Source organism: Thalassophryne amazonica, chromosome 1 (genome assembly GCF_902500255.1).
Source record: "Thalassophryne amazonica chromosome 1, fThaAma1.1, whole genome shotgun sequence".
In the NCBI taxonomy this organism is placed as follows: Eukaryota; Metazoa; Chordata; class Actinopteri; order Batrachoidiformes; family Batrachoididae; genus Thalassophryne; species Thalassophryne amazonica.
In genome coordinates, this window is record NC_047103.1 from 91,067,679 (window position 1) to 91,095,370 (window position 27,692).

Below are 27,692 nucleotides of genomic sequence, written 5' to 3' on the forward strand. Positions count from 1 at the left end.
CATGCCTCCTCTGGATCATCCAGATGGTCACTGGTGAACTTCAAATGCTCCTGGACATGTGCTGGTGTGAGCAAAGGGGGCTTGTGTGTCCTTCAGGATTTTAAATCATGATAGCGTAGTGTGTTACTCATATAATCTTTGCGACTGTGGTCCCAGCTCTCTTCAGGTCATTGACCAGGTCCTCCCATGTAGTTCTGGGCTTTATCAGAATCCTCCTTACCCCACAAGCCGAGATCTTGCATGGAGCCCCAGACCGAGGAAGACTCACAGTCATCTTGTGTTTCTTCCATTTTCTTATAGTTCCCCCAACAGTTGTTGTCTTCTCACCAAGCTGCTTGCCTATTGTCCTGTAGCCCATCCCACCATTATGTAGGTCTACAATTTTGTCTTTGGTGTTCTTAGAGAGCTCTTTGGTCTTGGCTATGGTGGATAGGTTGGAGTGTGATTGATCGAGTGTGTGGACAGGTGTCTTTAATACAGGTAAGAAGTTCAAACAGGTGCAATTAATACAGGTAAAGAGTGCAGAATAGGAGGGCTTCTTAAAGGGGAACATTAGACATTGAGAAATGCAGTACTTTCCTATAAGAAACATACCAAAGAACTGATATTACACACTTTTTACACTAGTACCACAAGTACATACCTTTATCAGACATTTGAACTTTGCTCTCTCCCGAGCGCCTGCGGGCCGCCATCTTTGTAGAATATCCATTCGGTGCTGACGTCACTGATGAACGACTGTACATAAGCGCCAATGTCCACTGTTGGAATTCCAATTTTGTACATGGCCCATGTCAAACAAGCGTTACTTCTGTACATTAATTGAAGTCTCCGTTGCTGTGCTGCAAAACACAGGGCATGACGCGGGGTGTTTGTGGCCAATTAATGAGTGAAGCTTAAATTCAAGGTCCGTTTTCATGCCAAGTTCACGCCAGGTGCCAAGTTTCTGTCTCAACACCTTTGCCATCGCAGCCTGGAATCCAGTCATCCATTCTCCTGGCTGGAATAGATTCCAGATCTACCGAAGGAGACTCGTTTATAGTGGCTGCAGTGGCACCCCCTCCCCACTTTCTTTGATCTGCTCATTCCTGTTTGTGGCATACCCCGTCATCCTCTCCCTTGGTTCTAGGCCATCCTTGGATCTCGAAACACAATCCCGGTATCGATTGGCAGTCCGGGGTTATTACTTAGCGGAGGAAAGCCTCCAAGGGGTGTCTTAGTTCCTCGGTTCCTCCCAGTGTAGTACTCAAGGAGAAGGTCCATGCACCTCCTGATCTGTCTTTAGTGCCCTCAGAGTATCATGACCTTGGTGAGGTGTTCAACAAGGACCGTGCACTCTCACTTCCTCCTCACCGTCCTTATGACTCTGTGTGTGGAGAAAAGATTATGTTGTTTTGCCCCTGTCTTAAAGTAACCCTGATGATGTATTATTACACTAATTGCACAAATTTGTTTTTGTAGCCACTAACGACTGGGAGTGAAGAATGCTGGGGTCATTCTGAACTGGGAGTGAAGAGCTGGGGTCATTATGTTTTTGCAAGAGGAAATAACTTTCAGATGCCTGTTGATTAAAGGAATTATGTGCGCCTGGGAGTTTGAGATGGCCACTCACCCTCCCTTCGCGCACACACTAGAAAAGAGGGGGCAGAGCCATGCTCCGATAGAGTCTGCTGCGGGTTACGTACGAACGCCCAGCTGGTTGACAAGCGCACTCTGCCGAAGGTGTTGGCTCTCCACCTTAAAGGCGTCACGGTAAGAGAGAAAGAGATTTTATGCGCTGCAACCACTTGTGTTTGATGTAACTGCTTTTGTGGGGAATAAACATACGCCTGTTTGTTCTAGCAAAATGCAGTCTGTGTGATCATTTCTGTGTGCCGATCTGACCGAATCTTGTTTCAAAGCACTCCGCCATCGACTTGCTTCCTGGAGCTCCTCTACCTTCGGGTAGGTTGTACAACCTCTCCCGTTTGGAACGCGAGTTGATGGAAACCTACATCCAGGACTCCTTGGCTGCTGGGTTGATCCATCCCTCTTCGTCTGGGCGCAGGGTTCTTTTTTGTTGGTAAAAAGGACGGTTCCCTTCGCCCCTGCATTGATTTTCGGGGGCTAAACATCTTAATGGTCCGCAACCGGTACCCATTACCCCTCCTTGATTTGGCATTTAGTTCTTTGCATGGGGCGACCATATTCACTAAATTGGACCTCCGTAACTCCTACCACCTGGTGTGTGTCCGGGAGGGGGACGAGTGGAAGACTGCCTTGAACACACCACTGGGACACTTCTAGTACCTGGCCATGCCCTTCGGCCTGACCAATGCTCCCACCACATTCCAGGCGCTTGTGAACAACGTGCTGCGTGACCTCCTCAACCAGTTCATTTTTGTTTACTTAGATGACATTCTGATTTTTTCCCCAGATCCTCAAACACATACCAAACATGTCCGACTCATTCTCCAGGAATTGTTAGAGAACCGTTTATTTGTCAAGGCAAAAAAGTCAGCGTTCCACCGCGAAACCATCTCCTTTTTGGGCTTTATCATCTCCCACAATCAGCTCAAACCCAATCTGGCTAAAGGTAGTGCCGTAGTTGAGTGACCATTTTCGTCCTTTGTGAAGCAGTTACAGCAGTTTCTCGGGTTCACCAACTTTTACCGGCGTTTCATTTGTGGGTTTAGCCAAGTAGCAGCTCCTCTCACCACACTCATGTCCTTCAAGACCAGCTTTCAGTGGACACCGCAGGCCGACGCCGCTTTCACTCTGCTCAAACAACGGTTCACTACCGCACCTATCCTCACTCAACCAGACCCGGATCGCCAGTTCATTGTGGAGGTCGATGCATCCGACTCTGGGTTGGGTGCGGTCCTGTCCCAGAGATTGGAGAGCGACAACCGGGTACATCCGTGCGCTTACTTTTCACGGCGTCTGTCCCCCACTGAGCAAAATTATGACGTGGGTAACCGGGAACTCCTAGCAGTAAAGGAGGCACTAGCCGAATGGAGACATTGGCTGGAGGGGGCCTGTTCATCGTTTGGACAGATCACCGCAACCTGGAGTACATTCAGTCTGCCAAGCCTTTGAACCCCCGGCAAGCCAGGTGGTCATTGTTTTTTGGGAGGTTTTACCTCACCATTTCATACCGACCAGGCAGCAAGAACACAAAGCCGGATGCTCTATCACATCAGTACTCATCACCATCATCATCCAAGGAACAACACCAAACCCCCGAGACCATCCTTCCCCGATCCATAATTGTGGGGGCACTGACCTGGGATGTCGAGCGAGCCATCCGGGAAGCCCTCACTCACGATCCGGATCCCGGGGGAGGGCCGCCCGGTCGGCATTTTGTTCCTCCCGAGACCAGACCTCAAGGACTGTCACCGTTCACCGAACCCTGGAGCTCCTCCGTCTTTGCTTTTGGTGGCCTACAGTTCAAGCGGATGTGAGGGAATTCATTCAAGCATGCTCAGTCTGTGCCAGAGGCAAGACTTCCCACCAACCTCCCGCTGGACTTCTACAACCGCTTCCGTTTCCCGGCTGCCCTTGGTCACACATTGGGATGGACTTCATCACCGGACTTCCTCCATCCCAGGGTAACACAGACGTCCTCACAATCGTGGATCAGTTCTTCAAGGCAGCCCACTTTGTGCCCCTGCCGAAGTTTCCATCTGCCCAGGAGCCCGCCGACCTTCTCGTCCTCCACATGGTCCGGCTGCATGGCATACCTATGGACATCGTATCTGACCGAGGGCCCCAGTTCACCTCGCAAGTCTGGCGGAGCTTCTGTGCTGCCCCGGGGGCCTCAGTTCACCTCGCAAGTCTGGCGGAGCTTCTGTGCTGCCCCGGGGGCCTCAGTCAGCCTGTCGTCCGGGTTCCATCCCCAGACCAATGGGCAGGCAGAACGGGCCAACCAGGACTTTGAGACCACCCTCCAGTGTGTCTCCACTACCCACCCGACGGACTGGAGTCTACACCTACCCTAGGTGGAGTACGCCCACAACTCACAGGTATCCACCGCCACCGGACTCTCGCCTTTTGAAGCTTCCCTTGGTTACCAACCTCCACTCTTCCCGTCCCAAGAAACTGACATCTCTGTGCTTTCAGTCCAGCTCCATTTCAGGAGGGTGTGGAAAATTGCCCATTCTGCCCTGCTGAAGACCAGGACCCGGACCCAGGGCCATGCTGACTGACACCAGACCCCCGCCCTGGACTATCGACCTGGGCAGGAGGTGTGGCTTTCATTGCTGGACATTCCCCTCCAAAAGGACTCATCCAAACTGGCTCCCAGGTACATCGGACCCTTTGTGGTTGACTGGGTGGTCAATCCAGCTGTTGTCCGGCTCCAGTTGCCCCGTTCCCTGCAGATCCACCCGGTCTTCCATGTTTCCAGACTGAAGCTGGTACACTCCAGTCCTCTGTGTCCCCCAGCTCCATTGCCACCCCCTGCCCGGATGGTGGATGGTCACCCTGCCTGGACCGTCTGGAAGATTCTGGATGTTCGCCATCAGGGACGGGGTTTCCAGTAGTTTTTGGTGGACTGGGAGGGCTACAGTCCCAAAGAACACTCCTGGGTCAAGCGGGGGCTTATCCTGGACCCTTCCCTCATCTGGGACTTCTACCGGAATCATCCTGACCATCCTGGTAGGTCGCCTGGGGGCTCCCATTGAGGGGGGGGAGGGGGGTGTGCTGTTGTGGGCTGCTTGTTCCTGCTGCTGCTTCTCTCTCTCTCTTCGGCACAGGTGGCGCACCTCAAGTTGATCGACACACCTGATCCTTATCTAATCAGCATCTCCATATGAATCCCGACTCCTCATTCCATCTTCACCAGAAACTTAGCTAATCTCCCATGGTAAGCTTGGCCTCTCTGTTTTCTAGAATAGAACATTTTTGACTTTTTGGTGTTTCCACACACCTTTCTGTCTGAGCCTCTGCTCTTAACCAAAATCTGACTGCTTCTGCACCAAGACCAGCATCACCCGCAGCCTGTGCACAGAGCTCACGCTCTGCATGTACCAGTTAAGTGTGCTGCTCATCTTTGCTCCTGCAAGCTTACTCTCTGAACACAGTCTGGAATAATCTAAAACGTAGTTGAGCTTGAACATTCTAAACTGAACTGCCTGAGAATCCAAACTGATTCCTCCTGAACAAACAGTCAGCATTTTTGGACCCAGATGAGATAATTAACTACTGATTGACTGTGAATAATCACTTCTGGAAGTGACCGGCTCAGCACTCATCCATCTGTCTCTCCTCCTCAGCCACGTCGACAGCTTGCAGGCGGCCACCTGTAGTCCGGCGGCTAAGGGACAAATTTTAGGGGAATCATGCACTTTTATACAAAAGCGCCAAAACTTTATCAGAGGTACTTTATAGTGTCCTGAAGTATATAAGATCGGGAGACATTGAATCCATAAACGTCTACACTCTAAAAACTTGGGTTTAATAGAATAACCATTTTCAGCCTTCTACAGCATATAATTCATGACAAACTCTTATCCAAATGTCTTTTTAAGTTCATAATGTAAACTTGAAGGTTATGAAAAATGTATTAAGGCTAAGTAGGGATGCTTCAAATGTACTTCAGTGTGCTTACCTATGCAATATAGCTGTTTGCGAGCATAGGGCAAAGGAAAGATGCTACTCATGCACTCTAACATATTTACACTCTAAAATAACAACAGTGTTTGAACGGAAAGAAATGCTTTTTTATTAATTACAAGAAATCCATTTTGTTTTTATGGCCATAACCATTATTATTATTATTATTAGTGTTGTTGTTGTTGTTGTTGTTATCATTATTATTTTATGTTATTGGTATTAAGACGATTATCACCATATTTTTTAACTGAAAACATTGTAAATACCTGGTTGGCAAACTTCCTAGATATGCACAAATGTTTCATGAATATTTTTAATGAACTACTCTCTACAGCTTTCATGCTAGGAAGATCACAGTGACCTAATTTTATGTCTCAGAGGTAGAGGCCTGTTAAAGATCCCTACAGGCCTGAAATGAGTCCTGTACCTCTTTCCATTTTGAAACATACCACACTGCTAATGTATAAGGATGTACGACGACGTATGACGCCGCACGATGGACGATACATGATCACATAAGCTCAGTATAGCTTTGCACTAGTTGCAGTAGCCATTCTCTACAGCTTAACAATGTCCAATCTTGATCACTGGCCCCCTACATAATAACCATATGATCATATTGTCATATAAATAGCAAAATATACACTGTATTATAACCATGCAAACACCTTTTTAAAAAAAGCAGGATACAGGGCTAAAATCAAATGTCTCCCGCTTTGACATGACTTAATATAACCTAAAGAGTCCCTGGACAAAGTTTGGCGCTTTTGTAAAAAAGTGCATGATTCTATCCCTTAACTGCTGGACTACTGACTCCGGATCCATTTCATTCCGGGTTGACTCCGTTTGGACTGCGGTTCTGTGGTTCCACCGCTGAGCGGGTCAGTCTCCAGTCGGCTAGGCAGCAGCACTGAATTATTCCTCTTGCACATACATCCATTGTAAATAAACCCATGTTCTGATTATTTCTGCCTCCTCTCTGCTCCCAGCTTTTGGGTTCGATTCACTCTCCAGCCCGAATCATAACATTCATGGCTTGATAAAACACTTGCATGTTCTTTCCTTCTGGTCTGCAGCTGTTAAAGAATTTATTTTTATGTTTATAACAGATGTAACTTCTTGTTATAATCCTTCAGATGAGCTGACTGCTGATCCGCTGATGTCACCACTCGCTTTGTTTACTGCTTGTTCACTCCACTTGATGAGCTGCACATCGTGTGCCTCAAACAAGAGAGACGACCCTCTGCCCCGTGATCTTTCCACTTCATTATTTGGTCACGCCAGCTTATGTACAGTCGTTCGTCAATTACGTCAGCGCCGAGCGGATATTCTACAAAGATGGTGGCCCACAGGTACTCGGGAGAGCGCAAAGTTCAAATGTCTGATAAAGGTATGTACTTGTGGTACTAGTGTAAAAAAGTGTGTAATATCAGCTCTTTGGTATATTTCTTATAGGAAAGTATTGAATTTCTCACTGTGTAATGTTCCCCTTTAAAGAAGAACTAACAGGTCTGTGAAAGTCAGAATTCTTCCTGGTTGGTTGGTGATCAAATACTTATTTCATGCAATAAAATGCAAATTAATTATTTAAAAATCATACAGTGTGATTTTCTGAATTTTTTTTTTAGATTCTGTCTCTCACAGTTGAAGTGTACGTACGATAAAAATTACAGACCTCTCAATTCTTTATAGGTGGGAAAACTTTGTTAATACATTAAATGGCTTTGTTTTTTCTTTCATTACTGCATCATGAAATAAATCATTGTTGCTTGAATGTGGATTTGGCTGCACAGTCACAGTGATGCCAGGTTACAGTTCAAGGTGAAAATTAAAAACAATGTAGATTGTCTTTTGTTTTGGAGCAAAGAAATTGCATTTACTGGATTGACTACAGTGACATACAGGACAGTGCATTCATAAACGCATTGTTCACTTACCTTTTTAAATCTCCTCTGGAAATATAATGCATGCCATTATGCACAGCATGCCACACTCTTCAACAGAAGACAGTTTTCAGATGTTAACAAATACATTTAGCTTTCTAGCAACAGTGTTATAAGCGCAAACATTTGCACACTGACTGCACATAGTAATTTCAATTTTCAATTTATTTTCATTTGTATAGCGCCAAATCACAACAAGGTTGCCTCAAGGTGCTTCACACGAGTAAGGTCTAACCTTACCGACCCCCAGAGCAACAGTGGTAAGGAAAAACTCCCTCTGAGGAATGTTATCATTTAACATTCGGTATCACATCTTTTCATGTAGCTATGAAAGACTGATCTATGGTTTTGTGCTAAGCAACATGTATTCTACACACACACACACACACACACACACACACACACACACACACACACACACACACACACACACACACACACACACACACACACACACACACACACACACACACACACACACACACACACACAGGTCATTTCAAGTGCTCTGAAATCTTAACCTCTGGCTGTAACAACCCATAGCTTTGGATCAAGAACATTGCTGACAGAAGGCAGGTGCATTACTAGAACATCACTTTGTTATTTTGTTACACTTCTTTGTCATCCTATCTGTCCTAGTGGTATGTCACCCAAACGATATTGTGCTGAGGTAATGAAACTCATCTTTGTTATATTAAACAGCATAGTGGCAGCACATACCTGTGGCATCCCAAAGCATTCCCAAACCAGATGAAAAATATATAATCCCTCCAGTTTGTTCTGGGTCTTTCCTGGTGCCTCCTCCCAGTTAGACATGCCTCAAAGACCTCCCTAGGGAGACAGCCAGGAAGCATGTCATATTGGATGGTCATACCACTTTTAGTGTTTCTTTTCGATGTGAAGAAGCAGCGACTCTACTTCGAGACCTTTCCGGATATTCAAGCTTCTCACCCTGTCTCTGAGTATTAGCCTAGGAGAACTGCATTTCCACTGCTTTCACGATCTTCATTACCCAAAGCTCATAACCACAGGTGAGGATAGGAGTGGAACTTGAGAGTCTTGCCTTTTGTCTCAGCACTTTCTTCACCATGACAGTCCAGTACAGTGTCCACAGAACATAAGAACCAGCCCCAACCCATCTGTTGAGCTCATGCTCCAACTTACCCCACTTGTGAACAGATACCTGGTGTCTGTGAACAGATACCGGGATATTTGAAGTCCTCCACCTGGGGAAATAACTCTCCCTTGATCCAGAGGGGACAAGTCTCCATTTTCCAATGGATTTGGAGGTGCTGGTCCTTATCCCGGTCACTTCACATAGCAAATCCCCCCCAAAATACTTGTCGCTACACTAATCCCCACATCAGTTTGTAACTATATGACACATAAACATGTGGCACTGTGTTGGTGGAATCATTAAAAAATGTGCATCATTTTATTTTCCCCATATCTGTTCAACTAAATTTTAAAGCAGCACAGACACTCTTTTTTTAACTTACAAAAATAGTAAGTCCCTTCGGCTGCTCCCTTGTTTGCACTTGAGGTCACCACAGCAAATCCAAGGTGGATCTGCATGTTGAACTGGCACAGGTTTTACGCTGGATGCCCTTCCTGACGCAACTCCACATTATATGGAGAAATGCGGCAGGGATGGGATTTAAACCTGGAACCAAGCGCATTAACCACTTGGCCACCACCCCTGCCCCCTTTTAACTTACAAAAATAAATAAATAAATAAATAAGTATTTTATTATAGTGTAATATGTACTATACTATAATACTATAATACTCAGGTCATAGCATTTTCACACAAGAAAATAGAGCCCAATCAATTAGCTGGCAGATAATATCGTCCGATATGAGCCTTTGACAAACATATCGGCAATGTTATTTTTTGTCAATATGAAAATGTTAATTTTACCAGATAAACAATGCAGAAAATGTTATGTTGACCCAGGAACTGACAGATAGGGCCCAAAGTTCAGATACAACCTGGAGACAGAGAATGATTTTATAGTTTTGTTTTATTTGGGGGGGGGGGGGGGGGGGGTGACATGGCATGGCTGGAGTGACCTGATAGTGGAGGACACGAGTAGCTGGGCAGGGTAAGCACAGGAGTCGAATATGGGTGGACTGGGCGTGGTGGATCAGAAGCACAGAGAGAACAGGTAAGCAGTAGTTCCAGGAAAACAAACACCAAAAATACAAAACGTAAAAAATCTTCAGAGATACGGCCTAGACATCAGTACCACAATGGCGACTAAAAGATCTGGCAGCGTCTAGATGTCTGAACCTTGGTTAAATCCTGCAATGGCTTGATTGCACATTGGTTGCAGGCAGGGCTGGACTGGGACAAAGAATTGGCCCTGTACTTTTTGGTCCAGACTGGCCCACCACTACAAGCCACGCGCAAATGCTGCGCTGTGTGAGGGTGGCTTGCAAGCTGTCATAGCAACTCTGTGTTCAATGAAGGCAATTTTTAATACAACATCTAAAAAAAAATCTGTTTCCTGTCAGTCTTTGAGTCTTCGGAGTTCACTCCCCACATTAAACTACCAGGAGGGGATCAGCTAGCGAGACCATCCCCAACAATATGACAAGCATGCCCCAGTTCAAACGGTGGTATGAAAACATGGTTTTTACAGGGTACAGGATGAAGGGCTTTGAGGATCACCAGCTGTTTCACAGATTCACTTATTACTTACATTTATTTATTTATTTATTTTTGTCTGTCAAATTGCACATATGTAAATATGTTTAATCATGAGATGTTAGTAGGTATTTATATACATCTAGTTGCAAATATGTTTAAAACACTATTTTAAAATCAACTGATGATTAAGAAAAGGACTTAGAAAGGACAAGGGGTAGGATTGAATAAGCATATGCTTCTTCCATAGTGTCAACCTGAAAACAGAAAGGGCAAAGAGGGCACAGGTTTCTTTGTAACCACCAACTTCACCAGGTGATTTCACTCATGAACTCATCCCGTCTGCTCATAAATCAGTGTGCTTTTTGCCTTTTTTATTATTATTTTGTGATTTGTTGCTTTTCTATGTTTGTTTGTTTGTTTGTTTTCTTCTATATTTCTTTTGTTTTTCATGTCCGAAATAAAACCTTCGATCAATCAATCAAAAGGTTGATTTACGTTCTCTTTCACTCTCCCTAACCTCACACCTTGTTCCTCTCTCATCCAGTCTGAGGAACCACATTGGTAACTCTGCACTCGGCACTAATATTCTCACTGACTACATTTACATGCAGCCAATAACCCTTTCATAACCGGAATATTAGCAATAACCCGGTTGCGCACAGCCATGTAAACACCCGCAAAAACCCAAATATGCTCTTATTCCGGTTTTTAAAAACCCGAATAAGACCCCTGGGTTACTCCTTTTCTAACCCGAATTGTTGTGTGGGCCGCCAGAAAAGGAGGTACTGCTGGCCCACCACCAGAGGGCGCCCTGCCTGAAGTGCGGGCTTCAGGCACGAGAGGGCGCAGTCGACGCACAGGAGCAGCCAGGGTGACAGCTGTCACCTGCAACAGCTGTTACCACTCATCTGATCAGCAGGGGAATATCAGCAGGACGACGTCTCCACCTCTTTGCCGAGATATCGTTCTACCTGGAAGGTAACGTACTCAGCTAACTGTGTGACAGTAAACCTTCTTGTGACTTTGTGCGTTGTAACAGACTTCTTTTCCAACGAGAGGTGGAGGTAGTTTTCCCTGCCGTGCGGATTGCTGGGTGCAAACGCGCCCTCGTTTAATTGTCTCTTTGTTCCTCGCCAGCAGTACCAGGTCCGACACGCGGAGGCAGTGGCCACCTGGGAATTCGGGACTTGGCGGCTCCAGTATTCCCGGGGTCTGGTGGCGGAGGAAATCGTGTGGTTCCGGTTCTACTTTGGACGGACGTCTCCTATCTTCGAGCCTGCCCACACGACACCTTTTGTGATTTGGCTTTTTGTCCATTATTGTAATCTGTTGTATTTGTTGTGCCCATTCACAACAGTAAAGTGTTGTTATTTGACTTCCTCCATTGTCCGTTCATTTGCGCCCCCTGTTGTGGGTCCGTGTACCGACACTTTCCCAACACCGAATATCAGGTCATATAAACACGCATCGGGATATCATCATAGAAAGGAACATTATTTTGTGTTCTGTGCATGTCCTATCTGCAAGGAATCTTGGTCTTTTGAGTACGGCAACTACTTGTATGCGGCGCGCGCAACCCACCGGACACCACAGAAGCAGATGTAAACAGCGCATTGTGTTCTGCGTCCTTATCAGGCAGACCGTTCGCGGCACTGGTCGGCGATTGCCCTGCCTCCGATGCGCTTACTGAGCCTGCGGGCTCGGTAAACGCCACACACCACCCCCTCTCTGCTGTGCGGAGCTGCGCCAACTCTGGCAACAGGTCCAGAGACTACGCTTGCGGGAAAATCCACAGCGCCGCAGGGTCTCGGTATACTGCAGCCACAGAGCTCCGTGGCCATGACTTGGTTCTTTGCAGGTCCTGCATCCGTACCCCCGGAGGCAGTGAGTGAAGGGAGAGCATGCGCATTGTGTTCTGCGTGTGTCTGTTTATAATCTTCTCGCCCAGAAGAAAAAAGAGAGCGTTTACACAGGAGAGAAAAGTGAGAAAATGTTAATGCCTGTTTGAGTAAAGTGTATAAAGTGTGTAGTGAGGAATTTTACACGAAGCAGGATTACACAAAGCAGGATTTGCACGAACGCCAGACCAAATCAAGCAACGGTGGAAGACGTGCATCTCTGTTTAGATGGAGATATTCCAAATGATACCAGTGACCATGTATACAGGAGTAACTCTGTCTGCTTAAGCATGTAAACGGGTTATTCCTAATGATTCAGAAACCGGAATATTGACCTTAACCCGAATAATACACAGGATGTAAATGTAGTCAGTGTCTATCTTTACTTCTGTTCTTGGGAGTCCTCAGCCGGTGGCCCAGATTGCAATGAACCAAATAACATATTTACACACTGGTAGCCTAGCACCCTTAATGTAGTCAAGGTGGCCCTGGATGTCAGCAGCCCAGCAATGAAACAAGATGGTGGCCCATCAGTTTCTTTCTCTTTTCACTTCCTTTAGGCCCCATAACAAAAACATGCATTTTATCATCCCACCTGCATGTCGAAATCGGCCCACATCAATTTATTTTTTATTTATATTTATTGGTGAATTTCATTGATGGCGATGGTGCAAGAACTGGCACGTCTGCTAGGTGTAGGGTTGCCAACTCTCTGAAAAATAAATAAGGGACACCTCACCACCAGGGCCGACCGACCATTGCCTTCACCCTTTCCAGCGTCTGTGTGAAATGATTTTTAACCATTTGACTGTTGACTTGACCCTGAATTTAAGTAGATGCATACATGCATTTGTTCTGATATGAACACGTGGAAAACAAATTATTATTTAGCAATTTATTTTTAGTGCAAAATAAATTTTCACTCACAATTTCAATATGAGCATTCTGTCCTGCTTCAAAGCATAAAATTAAAAAAATTATTTAAAAATAAATCTCTCTGTAGTGCTAATGCTTAACTTAAAATTGTATAAATTAACAAAAAAACAATTGAAAATTTGCATCATCCAAAACAATGTAACAGTGCACATTTACACATTTAGTGTAATAAAAAGTGCAAAAAATAAAGTCTGAAAAGTAAACAATACTTACAATACTTATAGCTGTTGTCGCGCACCTTTTCCACCCAGCCATTTTCCTTTTCTCATTCTCCCCTGTATTTTTGCATTCTTCTTTGTTTTTTTTTTTTTAGGAGGAGTAGTAACGAAGTTACAGACATTGCTGTCCGTAGGCATATCTGCAGTGCCAGTGTTGGTGTCTTTATCGATATCAGCCATGCTGCTTTGTTATTGTCGTCCAGCGACCGTCGTCGGCTCATGACGTCGGTATCTTCTTGCGAGCAGATGTCCCTCGACCAATGAGATAAGAGTGATTCTGTATTGTCAACTCGTGTCTGTCAGCTCATTGGTGAAAAGCAGGAGAGAGGCTGGGATCAAATTTACCGTAAGTTTCCATATAAAGCGCCAGTCAATTCCATTGACATTTTACAGACTTTTTGATTCTCACAGAAATACGGGACAAACTGCGTCCCGTTTCAGGTCAATACGGAACGCACACTTTTATTTCCAAGTAAGGGACGATTCCGTTTTTCAAGGGACGGTTGGCAACCCTAGCTAGGTGGTGAGTATGCTCTGGCCAAAGACGACTGAAGTTTACTGAGCTGGGCCCAGAACTGGCAGCTTGTTGTCACTGACAACCACACAGTCAGTTGCTCTGTCTCACTCACACACAGTATGCATGTTTATCATGCTACCAGCGTGCAGTACACTGACTGTATCCTACATGGAAACAAGATTTATTTTAAAAATAGTTGATATTTTCAGTTCTCCACTTGGTATGCAGGTGCTGTATGTGTTGTTTTTCAGATTTGAAATGGCATTGTATGTACCTCTTCCTAAGAAAAAAAATCTGCCCTCCCACATTACTTTTTTCTGATGTCAAGGGTGACAAACTAATGTTTTTTGTTTTGTTTTTTTTAATGGGGCCTTAGTGTAACTCTCTGGCTATCCAGTCCTGTGGACCGATCAGATTATCAGGGCGTGGCACAAACAGAGCAGGACACAAATGCGAAACTCTCACAAGTAGACTGGTGTAAGAAAAAAGGTTTAATTAAACAAGCAGGGATTCGGTACACAGGAGGTCCAGCAGCGAAGCAAAGGTACAGACAGACGTGAGGCTGAGGTTTGGTCCAAAAAACAGGCTGAAGTAAAAAAAAAAAAAACACTGCGTGGTGTTATTCAGAGGCAAAGACAAGTACTAGGTCGAGGGCAAAACAAGGTCAAACACTGGCAGGCTGATACAAAGGCTAAACAAGACAAGGAACGGCTGGAAAGTGAAATACAGTCAACAATCTGGCAGTGAGCTGTGAGACTGAGGGCTTAAATAACTGGTGGTGTAATTAGTGGAATAAGACACAGGTGTCAGTGAAGGTTCTGGAAGGGGGCGTGACCAGGGAAGACAAAGGTAAGTAAGTGCAAGAGTGCAGTGAGACAAAAGCAAAGCACACTGGGGCAAGATAACTAGGTGATTGAAAAACCAACAGTGCAAAATGTGAGGTGCTCAACCAACAATAATTAACATGAACAAAACAAAAGGAAAAAAAATAGGAAATAATGTGACTAAAGTAAATGGCGGGAAACAAGAAGATCGATGATTATAATGAAAACTAGAACACAACTGATACCAATTGAAATATAAAAGTAAATGCAATAACTGAAAATGAGGTGACCACGTAAACTAAGACTACACTGGAAATAAATGAACAGAACAACAAAACCAGAGACTACAGAATAATGCCATAAAGAAAATGAACTAACTGATAAACAATAAATGCATTAAATACTAAAGGATCACCAGATTACTAAACACAAAGTAAATCAAGCGAAACCAGAGACTACGAGATGATCAACCAAACCAAATCAGTGACACAAGCATAATACAAGAATTGAAATGAACAGAATCAAACTAAGACAAAACTGCACAGAAGGCCACAAATAAAACAATGACGAACAGAAACAAAACCAATTATAACTTGAACATGACCATGATAACAATGCATTGACACAGAGGCTCAGAACACAGAAATAGATACAGATCCATACTAATGACAGGCGGCCTTAAAGGGCCGGCTCATGACACGGAGGTGTCAGATTAGCTACCTAACTCTCGACCACATGCAAATTTTCATGCAAATTTTGCTCTCTACTTTATTTTTACATCCGCCAAGGATGTAATAAAATCATTGGTGTTTATTTATTTGTCTGTCTGTCTGTCTGTTAGCAGGATTACATCAAAACTACTGCACAGATTTTGACAAAATTTTCACCAGATAGATATTCGGCCATGTAAGGCTCCATTAAATTTTGGAGGTGATCCGGTTTCAGATTCTGGATCAAGATTTCACTTTATATAGGTGTTGAAAGATCACTTCAGAATGACTTCACAGATTCTCACCAAATTTGCACCACAGATAGATATCAGGGCATGGAAGACTCCACCGCATTTTGGAGGTGATCTGGATTGGCGGACATCAGAAATCTCTGATTGCTCTTGTTTTATTTGTCATGGGTTTGGTCTATATGTTATTAATGATATATTTTCTTCCTCGTGGGTTACAAGTCCTTGTCCGGATGCCACAATGTCATGGTTCTCAGGAGTGCAGAGCACAGCAGGAGGAAGGAGGCACAATGCAAACTCACAGACAGGTGGTTGCATACAGAAGGCTTTATTGAAAATACTGGCAGAGGGTCTGGTACACAAAAAAGGCAGTTGGCGAGGCGAAGGTACAGGCAGGTGTAATACAAACTTGTAGTCAAAAATACAGGCTGAGGTCAGAGCACGGCATTCAAAGTTTCAAGGGCAAGACAAAAGGCGAGGTCAAGAAAAAAACAGGCATGGTCGGCAACAAGGAACTATGGCTAGGAACAAAGAACATCAACATCAAGGAACATCAACGAACAAGCAAGAGACATGAAAAGGGGAAAAGACGAATCAGTGCAGGAAGTCCCGCAAAACGTCGTTCACCAAAGCTTGGAACGTCGCAGGGGCGTTGGTGAGGCCGAACAGCATGACCAGGTACTCAAAATGACCTAATGGGGTGTTAAATGCCGTCTTCCACTCGTCTCCCTTCCGGATCTGAACCAGGTGGTACGCATTCCTAAGATCCAGCTTTGTGAAAATTTTGGCTCCATGCAGGGGCGTGAACACTGAATCTAACAGGGGCAATGGGTATCGATTGCGAAACGTAATCTCGTTCAGCCCTCTGTAATCAATGCACGGACGGAGTCCGCCGTCTTTCTTGTCCACAAAAAAGAAACCAGCACCCATCGGGGAGGTGGAGTTCCGGATCAGCCCGGCAGCTAACGAGTCCCGGATGTAGGTCTCCATTGATTCGCGCTCCGGACGTGAGAGGTTGTACAGCCTGCTGGACGGGTACTCAACGCCTGGGATCAAATCAATGGCGCAATTGTACGGCCGGTGCGGGGGAAGAGAGAGTGCCAGATCTTTGCTGAAGACGTCAGCAAGATCGTGGTACTCCTCAGGCACCGCCGTCAGATTGGGGGGGACTTTAACCTCCTCATTAGCAGTCAAACCGGGAGGAACCGAGGATCCTAAACACTCCAGGTGGCAGGTTTCGCTCCACTGAGCCACAACCCCAGACGGCCAATCAATCCGGGGATTGTGTTTAATCATCCATGGGAAGCCCAAAATTATGTGGGAGGTAGAAGGAGTTACATAAAACTCAATCTCCTCCCGATGATTCTCAGACACTACCAGAGTTACTGGTCGTGTCTTGTGTGTGATTAAGGGAAGAAGGGTGCCATCTAGTGCTCGTACCTTCAATGGTGAGGGGAGCGCCACCAGAGGGAGCCCTACTTCCCTAGCCCATCTGCTGTCCAGCAGATTCCCTTCTGACCCCGTGTCCACCAGTGCTGAGGCTTGAAGGGTTAAATCCCCACTCAGGATCGTAACTGGGAGACGTGCGGATATGCGTGTGTGTCCCACGTGAATTTCTTGGCCCACCCTTAGCCCAGTTTCTAAGGGCGGGCGTTGGTGTTTAACCACTTGGGGCAGTTTTTCTGCAGATGCTCACTCGAGCCGCAGATGAAGCACTCCCTGCAGGCCAGTCTCCTCTGTCTATTTGAAGCTCTCAATTTAGCCCTGCTCATGTCCATAGTATCATCAGCAGGGGGAGCTGTAACCACACAGAGCGCTGAGGCTGTGGAGTGTGGGGAGGAGGGAACCCTTTCGGACCCAGAAGGGAGAGGGATGGCACGTGCCCGGCCACGTCCTTCGTCTCGCTCCCGACGACGTTCGTCTAACCAATTGTCTAATCCTATAACCAGGTCGATGAGCCCGTCTAAATCCCGCGGCTCGTCCTTAGCCACCAGGTGCTCCTTAAGGACCGACGACAGTCCGTTTACAAAGGCGGCGCGGAGTGCAGCAGAATTCCAGCCGGACCTCGCAGCCGCAATACAGAAGTTGACTGCATACTCGGCTGCACTTCGATGCCCCTGTCGCATAGACAGTAGCACTGTTGAAGCGGTCTCACCTCTATTTGGATGATCAAAAACCTGTTTGAACTCCCTCACAAACCCAGTATATGTCGTTAGGAGCCATGAATTCTGCTCCCAGAGCACCGTAGGCCATGCGCATGCCTCACCTCGAAGCAAATTAATCACATAAGCCACCCAGCTGGAGTCCGACGCGTACATGATGGGACGCTGTGCAAAGATGAGCGAACACTGCATCAAGAAGTCTGCGCACGTCTCCACACAGCCTCTGTACGGTTCCGGGGGACTTATGTATGCTTCAGGGGATGGTGGGGGGGTTCGTTGAATGACCATTGGAATGTCTATATTTGGCACCAGGACAGCAGGAGGAGGAGCAGCAGCCGCGCCCTGCGTGCACGCTTCCACCTGTGCGGTGAGAGCCTCCATCCTACGATTGAGTATGACGTTCTGCTCGGTCATTAAATCCAACTGAGCAGTGAAGGCGGTGAGGATTTGCTGCAACTCACCTACCACGCCTCCTGCTGGCGCCTGTGCACCCTGCTCTTTCATTGGTTGTTCAGCCGATGGTTGACGCCCCTCGGAATCCATGACGTTGGCCGAGATATCCTGTTGGGAAAGTGTAGTGACACAGACCCACAACAGGGGGCGTAAATGAACGGACAATGGATGAGCCAAAAGTATAACACTTTACTGTTGTGAAATGTACACAACGAAATACAGACAACTGCAGATTTTGGAATACAGCCAAATATACAAAAGTGACGTGCGGGCAGGCTCGAGGATAGAAGACGTCTGTCCAGAGAAGAGCCGGATCCCACACGATTTCCACTGCCAGCGGATCTGAAGCACACCGGAGCCGCCATGTCCTGAGTCCCCAGGTGGCCACCATCTTCAGCTGTCAGACTTGGTACTGCTGGCAGGAAGAACAGACAGATGATGGTGGGTGCGTGAACACCCAGCAAACAATCAGCACAGCACAGTTCTACATTTCAGGCCCCTGTAGTCGGTGCGGACAAAGGTAGCTTAGCCGCCGTTAGTTCCCCTCCAGCAGATCCTGAGCAGCTGGGAAAGCAGGCTGACTGGGTGACTGTGAGGAAGAAGCATAGTTCTAAACAGAAGCCCTCTGTACACCACCAACCTGTTCACACTTCTAACCGTTTTTCCCCACTCGGCGACACACCCGCCAAGGAACAAACTCTGGTTATTGGCGACTCTGTTTTGACAAATGTGAAGTTAGCGACACCAGCAACCATAGTCAATTGTCTTCCGGGGGCCAGAGCAGGCGACATTGAAGGAAATTTGAAACTGCTGGCTAAGGCTAAGCGTAAATTTGGTAAGATTGTAATTCACGTCAGCAGTAATGACACCCGGTTACGCCAATCGGAGGTCACTAAAATTAACATTGAATCGGTGTGTAACTTTGCAAAAGCAATGTCGGACTCTGTAGTTTTCTCTGGGCCCCTCCCCAATCGGACCGGGAGTGACATGTTTAGCCGCATGTTCTCCTTGAATTGCTGGCTGTCTGAGTGGTGTCCAAAAAATGAGGTGGGCTTCATAGATAATTGGCAAAGCTTCTGGGGAAAACCTGGTCTTGTTAGGAGAGATGGCATCCATCCCACTTTGGATGGAGCAGCTCTCATCTCTAGAAATCTGGCCAATTTTCTTAAATCCTCCAAACCGTGACTATCCAGGGTTGGGACCAGGAAGCAGAGTTGTAGTCTTACACACCTGTCAGGTCCGTTGCCCTAACTGGACCTGGCACTTAAACTGTGCCTGAGATCATATCCTGCAAAACACAGTTTCTCAAAGCACAATCACATAAAAAGAGACAACATTAGACAGAGATCTCTTTTGTGAGCTTTGCGCAAAGGGGAGAAGCTTCGGAGAGAGCGTACAAACCTAAGACCAACCTTGCTTTCCCTGCTCCTCTCCGCCGCCCCTCCGGCGCTTGCTCTTTTATTAGAAAAGAAAAAAAAATCATAAACAATACAACGTAGCATCAGGGTACATTGTGTTTGGGGAAGGGAAGGGTGAACGGTTGCTTGTTGCTCGTTTCTTTCACCGAAAGAAGGGAGTAAGCTGTTAAGTTTTGATGTTAACAGAGTCCTGAAACAATCTTTAGTTCATCAATGTGGCTGAGCAATCATTTAGCTTAAATGCAGTATATATGAATGGGTACATAATTATTATGATTAAATGAGTCATTGAAGTATAAAAGAATATAATTCAGACAGTAATAAATGTAGAATCCTTTAACAAGTCAGCTAAGACACATATTCTTTCAGTCTTGTGGCTGGTTTCACTCCCACATCACACAGATAACAGATAGTTGATAAAGTTCATTTCACAAGAAGCAGAAACTTAACTCAGACTACTTTTGATTACATTGAATATCATGTAAGCAGCAACTCCGGATAAAGCGGAAGAAAATGGATGGATGGATGGATCATGTAAGCAGGCAATGATTAATTAAATAAATGATAACAACTCATAAAATCTCCATCAACACCTCTCTGCAGTTTCTCTCCCCCTGCCATCCCCTCATTACCCCATCCCCGTAGAGACGGTGCCTGCTCCCAGACCACCAATAACCAGCAAAAATCTAAGCATAAAAATTCAAAAAGAAAAAATAATATAGCACCTTCAACTGCACCACAGACTAAAACTCACAAACTCGCAGCTTAAAGCAGATAAACCGTAAGTTGGAAAGGAAATGGCGTCTCACTAATTTAGAAGATCTTCACTTAGCCTGGAAAAAGTCTGTTGCTCTTTAAAAAAAAGCCCTCCGTAAAGCTAGGACATCTTTCTTCACTAATTGAAGAAAATAAGAACAACCCCAGGTTTCTTTTCAGCACTGTAGTCAGGCTGACAAAGAGTCAGAGCTCTATTGAGCCGAGTATTCCATTAACTTTAACTAGTAATGACTTCATGACTTTCTTTGCTAATAAATTTTAACTATTAGAGAAAAAATTACTCATAACCATCCCAAAGACATATCGTTATCTTTGGCTGCTTTCAGTGATGCCGGTATTTGGTTAGACTCTTTCTCTCCAATTGTTCTGAGTTATTTTCATTAGTTACTTCATCCAAACCATCAACATGTCTATTAGACCCCATTCCTACCAGGCTGCTCAAGGAAGCCCTACCATTAATTAATGCTTCGATCTTAAATATGATCAATCTATCTTTATTAGTTGGCTATGTACCACAGGCTTTTAAGGTGGCAGTAATTAAACCATTACTTAAAAAGCCATCAAATGACCCAGCTATCTTAGCTAATTATAGGCCAATCTCCAACCTTCCTTTTCTCTCAAAAATTCTTGAGAGGGTAGTTGTAAAACAGCTAACTGATCATCTGCAGAGGAATGGTCTATTTAAAGAGTTTCAGTCAGGTTTTAGAATTCATCATAGTACAGAAACAGCATTAGTGAAGGTTACAAATGATCTTCTTATGGCCTCGGACAGTGGACTCATCTCTGTGCTTGTTCTGTTAGACCTCAGTGCTGCTTTTGATACTGTTGACCATAAAATTTTATTACAGAGATTAGAGCATGCCATAGGTATTAAAGGCACTGCGCTGCGGTGGTTTGAATCATATTTGTCTAATAGATTACAATTTGTTCATGTAAATGGGGAATTTTCTTCACAGACTAAGGTTAATTATGGAGTTCCACAAGGTTCTGTGCTAGGACCAATTTTATTCACTTTATACATGCTTCCCTTAGGCAGTATTATTAGACAGCATTGCTTAAATTTTCATTGTTACGCAGATCATACCCAGCTTTATCTACCCATGAAGCCAGAGGACACACACCAATTAGCTAAACTGCAGGATTGTCTTACAGACATAAAGACATGGATGACCTCTAATTTCCTGCTTTTAAACGCAGATAAAACTGAAGTTATTGTACTTGGCCCCACAAATCTTAGAAACATGGTGTCTAACCAGATCCTTACTGTGGATGGCATTACCCTGACCTCTAGTAATACTGTGAGAAATCTTGGAGTCATTTTTGATCAGGATATGTCATTCAATGCGCATATTAAACAAATATGTAGGACTGCTTTTTTGCATTTGCGCAATATCTCTAAAATTAGAAAGGTCTTGTCTCAGAGTGATGCTGAAAAACTAATTCATGCATTTATTTCCTCTAGGCTGGACTACTGTAATTCATTATTATCAGGTTGTCCTAAAAGTTCCCTGAAAAGCCTTCAGTTAATTCAAAATGCTGCAGCTAGAGTACTGACAGGGACTAGAAGGAGAGAGCATATCTCACCCATATTGGCCTCTCTTCATTGGCTTCCTGTTAATTCTGGAATAGAATTTAAATTCTTCTTTTTACTTATAAGGTTTTGAATAATCAGGTCCCATCTTATCTTAGGGACCTCATTGTACCATATCACCCCAATAGAGCGCTTCGCTCTCAGACTGCAGGCTTACTTGTAGTTCCTAGGGTTTGTAAAAGTAGAATGGGAGGCAGAGCCTTCAGCTTTCAGGCTCCTCTCCTGTGGAACCAGCTCCCAATTCGGATCAGGGAGACAGACACCCTCTCTACTTTTAAGATTAGGCTTAAAACTTTCCTTTTTGCTAAAGCTTATAGTTAGGGCTGGATCAGGTGACCCTGAACCATCCCTTAGTTATGCTGCTATAGACATAGACTGCTGGGGGGTTCCCATGATGCACTGTTTCTTTCTCTTTTTGCTCTGTATGCACCACTCTGCATTTAATCATTAGTGATCGATCTCTGCTCCCCTCCACAGCATGTCTTTTTCCTGGTTCTCTCCCTCAGCCCCAACCAGTCCCAGCAGAAGACTGCCCCTCCCTGAGCCTGGTTCTGCTGGATGTTTCTTCCTGTTAAAAGGGAGTTTTTCCTTCCCACTGTAGCCAAGTGCTTGCTCACAGGGGGTCGTTTTGACTGTTGGGGTTTTTCTGTAATTATTGTATGGCTTTGCCTTACAATATAAAGTGCCTTGGGGCAACTGTTGTGAGTTGGCACTATATAAATAAAATTGATTTGATTTGATTTGGTGGAATACCTCCACCTCCTAATCACAATTACCCCAAGAGTGCGTGCAGAATCCAAATGTCACACTAGCGGAGTCTGGGATGAGGAGCTTAGAACGCCTACTCCCCAAACACACCTATAAACTCTCGTGTACAAAGGTACGTCTGCAAACTCAGAATTTAACGTAGTTAAACACAGAAGTAAAGACGTTACGACTGTCTTACGTTTAGCTGAACAGTTCATGTTCATCTGACGGGTAGACAATATCTCGGCAGTGAGGTGGAGATGCTGCCCGGCTTTTATGGTGGTGCTGGTTGATGAGTGACAGCTGGCATTGATGATGAATGACAGCTATCACTCCCAGTTGCTCCCGTGGGGCGGATGCGCCCTCTCGTGCCTGAAGCCTGCACTTCAGACAGGGCGCCCTCTGGTGGTGGGCCAGCAGTACCTCCTCTTCAGCGGCCCACACAACAGCCTCCGCAAGCCATTTATTCCAACTGCAGTTAGACTATATAATACCTCAAAATGTTTTTTAGCACTATAACCACCTGCTGATTTTGGACTATTAACCATGTCTACTGCCACTCTTTTTTGTGCTTTATTACACGCACATCTGTGCAATAATAGCTGTGCAATAATTTTACTATATCTATACACACCTATACTTATGTTATTTTTACGTACTCGGTTGACACCAGCAGTTATGCATTCACTTGCAAACATTGCAATATACTTTAGTCACCTTTCCTTTAATGTAATTTTTACTACTGTATGACTTTTTGCTGCTGCAACAAGCGGTTTTCCCGATTGTGGCATCAATAAAGTTCATCTTATCTTATCTTAATTAGGGCAGCTAAGTAGGGAGGTGCTAATCTGTGAAAAAATTTATAGGTTAGTAACAGAACGTTAAAATCTGATCTCACAGGAACAGGAGACCAGTGAAGAGATGCCAAAATGGGTACAGTGTGGTCAAACATTCTGCTTCCTGTCTAAACTCTGGCAGCAGCATTTTGAACCCATTGGAGAGCCCTAATGCTGGACTGCAGTAAACCAGAAAATAGAACATTGCAGTTGTCCAGTTTAGAAGAGACAAATGTATGGATCAGAGTCTCTGCATCAGCCATAGACAGGATGGGACTAATCTTTGCTGTTCTGCAGGTGGAATAAAGCAGTCCTCGTAGTTTTCCTAATGTGTAGGTCAAAAGACAGCACAGGATCAAAAATTAATGAATGAATTTTACACCTTTTACAGAAACACAGTGACTTTTTACAGTAGTTTGAGTCTTTAATTTATCAAATAATAATATTCCTGTTATGTTTCGGACGCGGTCGGAAAACACAACCCCCCCCCCCCCCCCCCCGGACGACATGTAGGGACCAACACCCCCCACAGGACATCCCTCCAGCTCCAGGAGTAATGACCACAGCCGAGGTCCCTCTGGGATCCAAAGTCACCCACGGGGACTCCCAGCGCCTCCCAGAGGACCGTTCCATCAAACCCCAGGAAACGCCCCCCCCCCCCCCATGACTAACAGACCCAGCCCCGGCCGTCTACGGCTAGATGGACCCACAGTCCTTTCCCCCCCAGAGGACACCACAGTCACACCCTGAGGGCGGAAACTGGGGGAAAAAAAAACAACATACAAACAAAACAACCCCAACCCCACCCCCTCAGTGCAGTGGAAACTGGAAGTACGTCCAGTGTCACCAACCACGACTATACCCCAAAAGTCAACCGGGAGGAGTGGAACAGCGGTAATGGCGTACGGCACAAGACGGCGCCACCCCTCCGACTTTTAAACCAGCCACCAGCTGCGGGTATATTCCACTGCCCCAAACCTCAGCTACGCCGATGGCATACGGCTCAAAGGCGCGCTGCAGCCGGAGGTGGAACAGGGAATCAACAAAAAAAAAACAACACCCTGAATCCCCCCCCCCCCCCCCCCCGGATGCAGAGGTTATTTGGGAAATGCCCAGCACAACCAAACTGCACCACTCCAGCAACGCCGACAACATACGGCTCACACGGCTGGTGCCAGAGGAGAAGACAGGGAAGTAAAGAAAATAAAAAAAAAATACCCCAACCCCCCCCCCCCCTCCCGGGTGCAGAGGTTACCTGGGAAACACCCAGCATAACCAAACTGCACCACTCCAGCAACGCCGACAACGTATGGCTCACACGGCTGGAGCCAGAGGAGAAGAGAGGGAACAACAAAAACAAAAACAAAAAAAGAAAAAAAAGAAAAAACAACCCAATTACCCCCCCATCACCCCCCAGAGGACCGTCCCATCAAACCCTGGGAGGTGAAACCAAAAGAAATAAAAAAGAAAGACCAACAGACAAACATAAAGTCACCTGGGTCCATGCCATGCTCCAGACAGCCTGTATTTCAACTCCACCAGACCACTGACAGTGCTATAATCCACAAAAACAACAAATTAACCCCTGATAAAAACACCACATACTAAAACAAGAAACAGATAATAGACCAATAAAAAAAAAAAAACTAACATTGGCCTACATCGTCAAGTGCAAAGAATGGAAAAACGTATTTTCCATCCTTTGAACCTAGACGGTAATGTGACTCTGTCACCAACAGAGGGAGCCAAAGTGCCAAATAAGAAAATCCCTGTGGTAACAGAGTAAAAACCAATACACACTGCTGTAAACGACAGCAGGTTATAACAAACAGCTTAAAGTGCAAACTAAATACCACCGGGGCTGCTACAACAGGCGTCGGAGCCAGCTGCACGGGAGGAGACGGGGCTACAGCCATAACAGCGGGGTGTGATACGACCCAAGCTGTAAACTCCGCCATGCGCGCACCAACGGGCACAACCCGGGCGGAGAGCACCCGCAACTGATCCCGGATCAACTCCAACATCTGCTGCAGCCTTCCCAGCAAAAATACCGTCTCTGCTTCCGCTGGTCCATTGTTAAATGGCCAGAGACTACTGTTATGTTTCGGACGCGGTCGGAGCACCAACCCAGCGTTTGAAAGGACCCAGCATAAAATAAACAGAGCACGGTTCAAAAGGTAACAGAATTTAATAAACATAACAGTGGGTGAAGTGCTAAACAACTAAAAAGTCCGCGGTCTGGTGAGGTGGAAACACGGCGCGCTCTCAACAGCGCAAACGGTCCAGAGCCACAGCAGTTCGGACCCAGGGACCCCGCCGACACTCCCCCAGGTGGACGCGACAAACTAAGTCCGTGAAGAAAGAAAACATGGAGGTGAGTCCAACTCCACACAGAGAGACACAACTCAAAGGTGCATGCAATCAGCAAACACTTCCTGGCTTAAATCTATACATCAGCTTCTCACCCTGCAGGCACGGAACAACTCAGTTCAAATCTCCACTGCACCAGAAGCTGATTAGACAATTAGCTTAACGTGACAGCTTGATACAACAAGGTGTGAGGGACACCAAATCCACTGTCATTACTTCATAAAAGTCACCAAAACCAAATTACCTCAGGAAGTGTGCTGAAGAGCGTGAGACCTCACCCAATCCTCCTTCACAGACTGTGGCGTCAAACCTGGAGCGGTCTCTGCGTCCGTGATGGTGAGATTGTTCTCCTGACATGGATCTCACACGTCTGCTCACAAGGTCGAGTCTCTGGCAATCACACACTGTGCATTCAAGGTTTAAATGCAGCAATCTCTGATCAAGACAAAATACACCACAGCTGTGAGTCCTGATGACCTGCACGTGAAAACAAGCCTCAGATGTTCAGGGTGAGGTCCTAATGCTCAGCCACTCAGTCCTGAATGCATACCACCTGGTGGGAGAAACAGAAAACAAAAACCAAGCCAGCCAAACACCCCAGCCCACAACAATTCCTCTCAAATTATAACTGGAGTCCTTCATTTTAAACACATTTTGGACATGTTGTGGTACAAGTTTTTTTTGCTTTATACATAGTTTGTATTGTACTATAATCAACCAAGTCCTTGAATTTCAGAACATTCAAACAAATAAATAGTGAGTTTGTTGGCTCACAGTAAGGTTTAATACTGATAATTCCTATGGATTTCTTTTGTAATAAAATAATGAATTATTGTTTATTTTATAAGTGTTTCCTCAAACCTCAATACAATATGTAATATATGGAGTCATTAATGAATAATATAAAGTAATTAGAGAATATTGAGGGAGGAACTCTTGGGCTTTATACAGAATTGCAATGGCTTTTGACTTTTTGGATTTAACATAATTTATGTGTGTTTTCCAGCTTAATTTATCATCAATAATAACTCCAAGAAATTTTGTTTCAGTTACAATTTCAATTTCAGCATCATGTAATAGTAAATTTCTACTTAAATTTTTGGGCTTATTTCTAAATATAATACACTTTGTTTTACCAAAATTAAGTGATAATTTATTTCAATCAAACCATTGTTTACATTTCTGCAATTCCTTCTCCACCATGTCCAAAAGCTGTCCCAAATGATCTCCAAACAACTCAGAGACTTAGAAATCAAACATCTATCATTAATATATAAAAGAAACAGCAATGGACCAAGGACTGAACCTTGAGGCACACTACATGTAATCTTCAAAAATTCTAAGTTTATCTCACCAATATGGACACACTGATACCTGTTTTGTAGATAGCTGCCTATCCAGTCATGTGCCAGTCCCCTGATACCATAGTTCTGTAATTTATCCAATAGTAAAGTATGGTCAATGGTATCAAAAGCTTTCTGTAAATCAAAGAAAACTCCTACTGTATACTGCTTATTCTCGATTGCATTTGTTATTTGTTCAACAAAGTCAGTTAAAGCCAACAAGGTAGTTCGATTCTTTCTGAATCCATACTGCTGTTCACTAAGTATATGATGTTTAGCTATAAAATCATTTAGCGTCTTTGCAAATACCTTTTCCAAAAAATGAAAATTGTGGTAACAGTGAGATTGGCCTGCAGTTTGAATAGACATGTGTGTCACCAGATTTGAACAATGGAATCACTTCAGCTATTTTCATTTTAGGAGGAAATTTCCCAGTCATTAATGACAAATTAC

General features: G+C 45.0%; 2 long non-coding RNA genes across 2 annotated transcripts in view; one reads left to right on the forward strand and one right to left on the reverse strand.

Annotated features, from left to right (window-relative positions):
• The window catches only part of LOC117512516, a 528,597-nt gene that overhangs the window by 352,618 nt on the left and 148,287 nt on the right, over positions 1–27,692 (reverse strand). The gene's annotated exons all lie outside the window — the stretch shown is intronic.
• On the forward strand, positions 12,326–27,634 carry LOC117512511. Its single transcript, XR_004561310.1, has 4 exons — positions 12,326–12,463; positions 13,250–13,254; positions 14,619–14,625; positions 27,596–27,634. It is a non-coding gene; the product is annotated as an uncharacterized LOC117512511 (long non-coding RNA).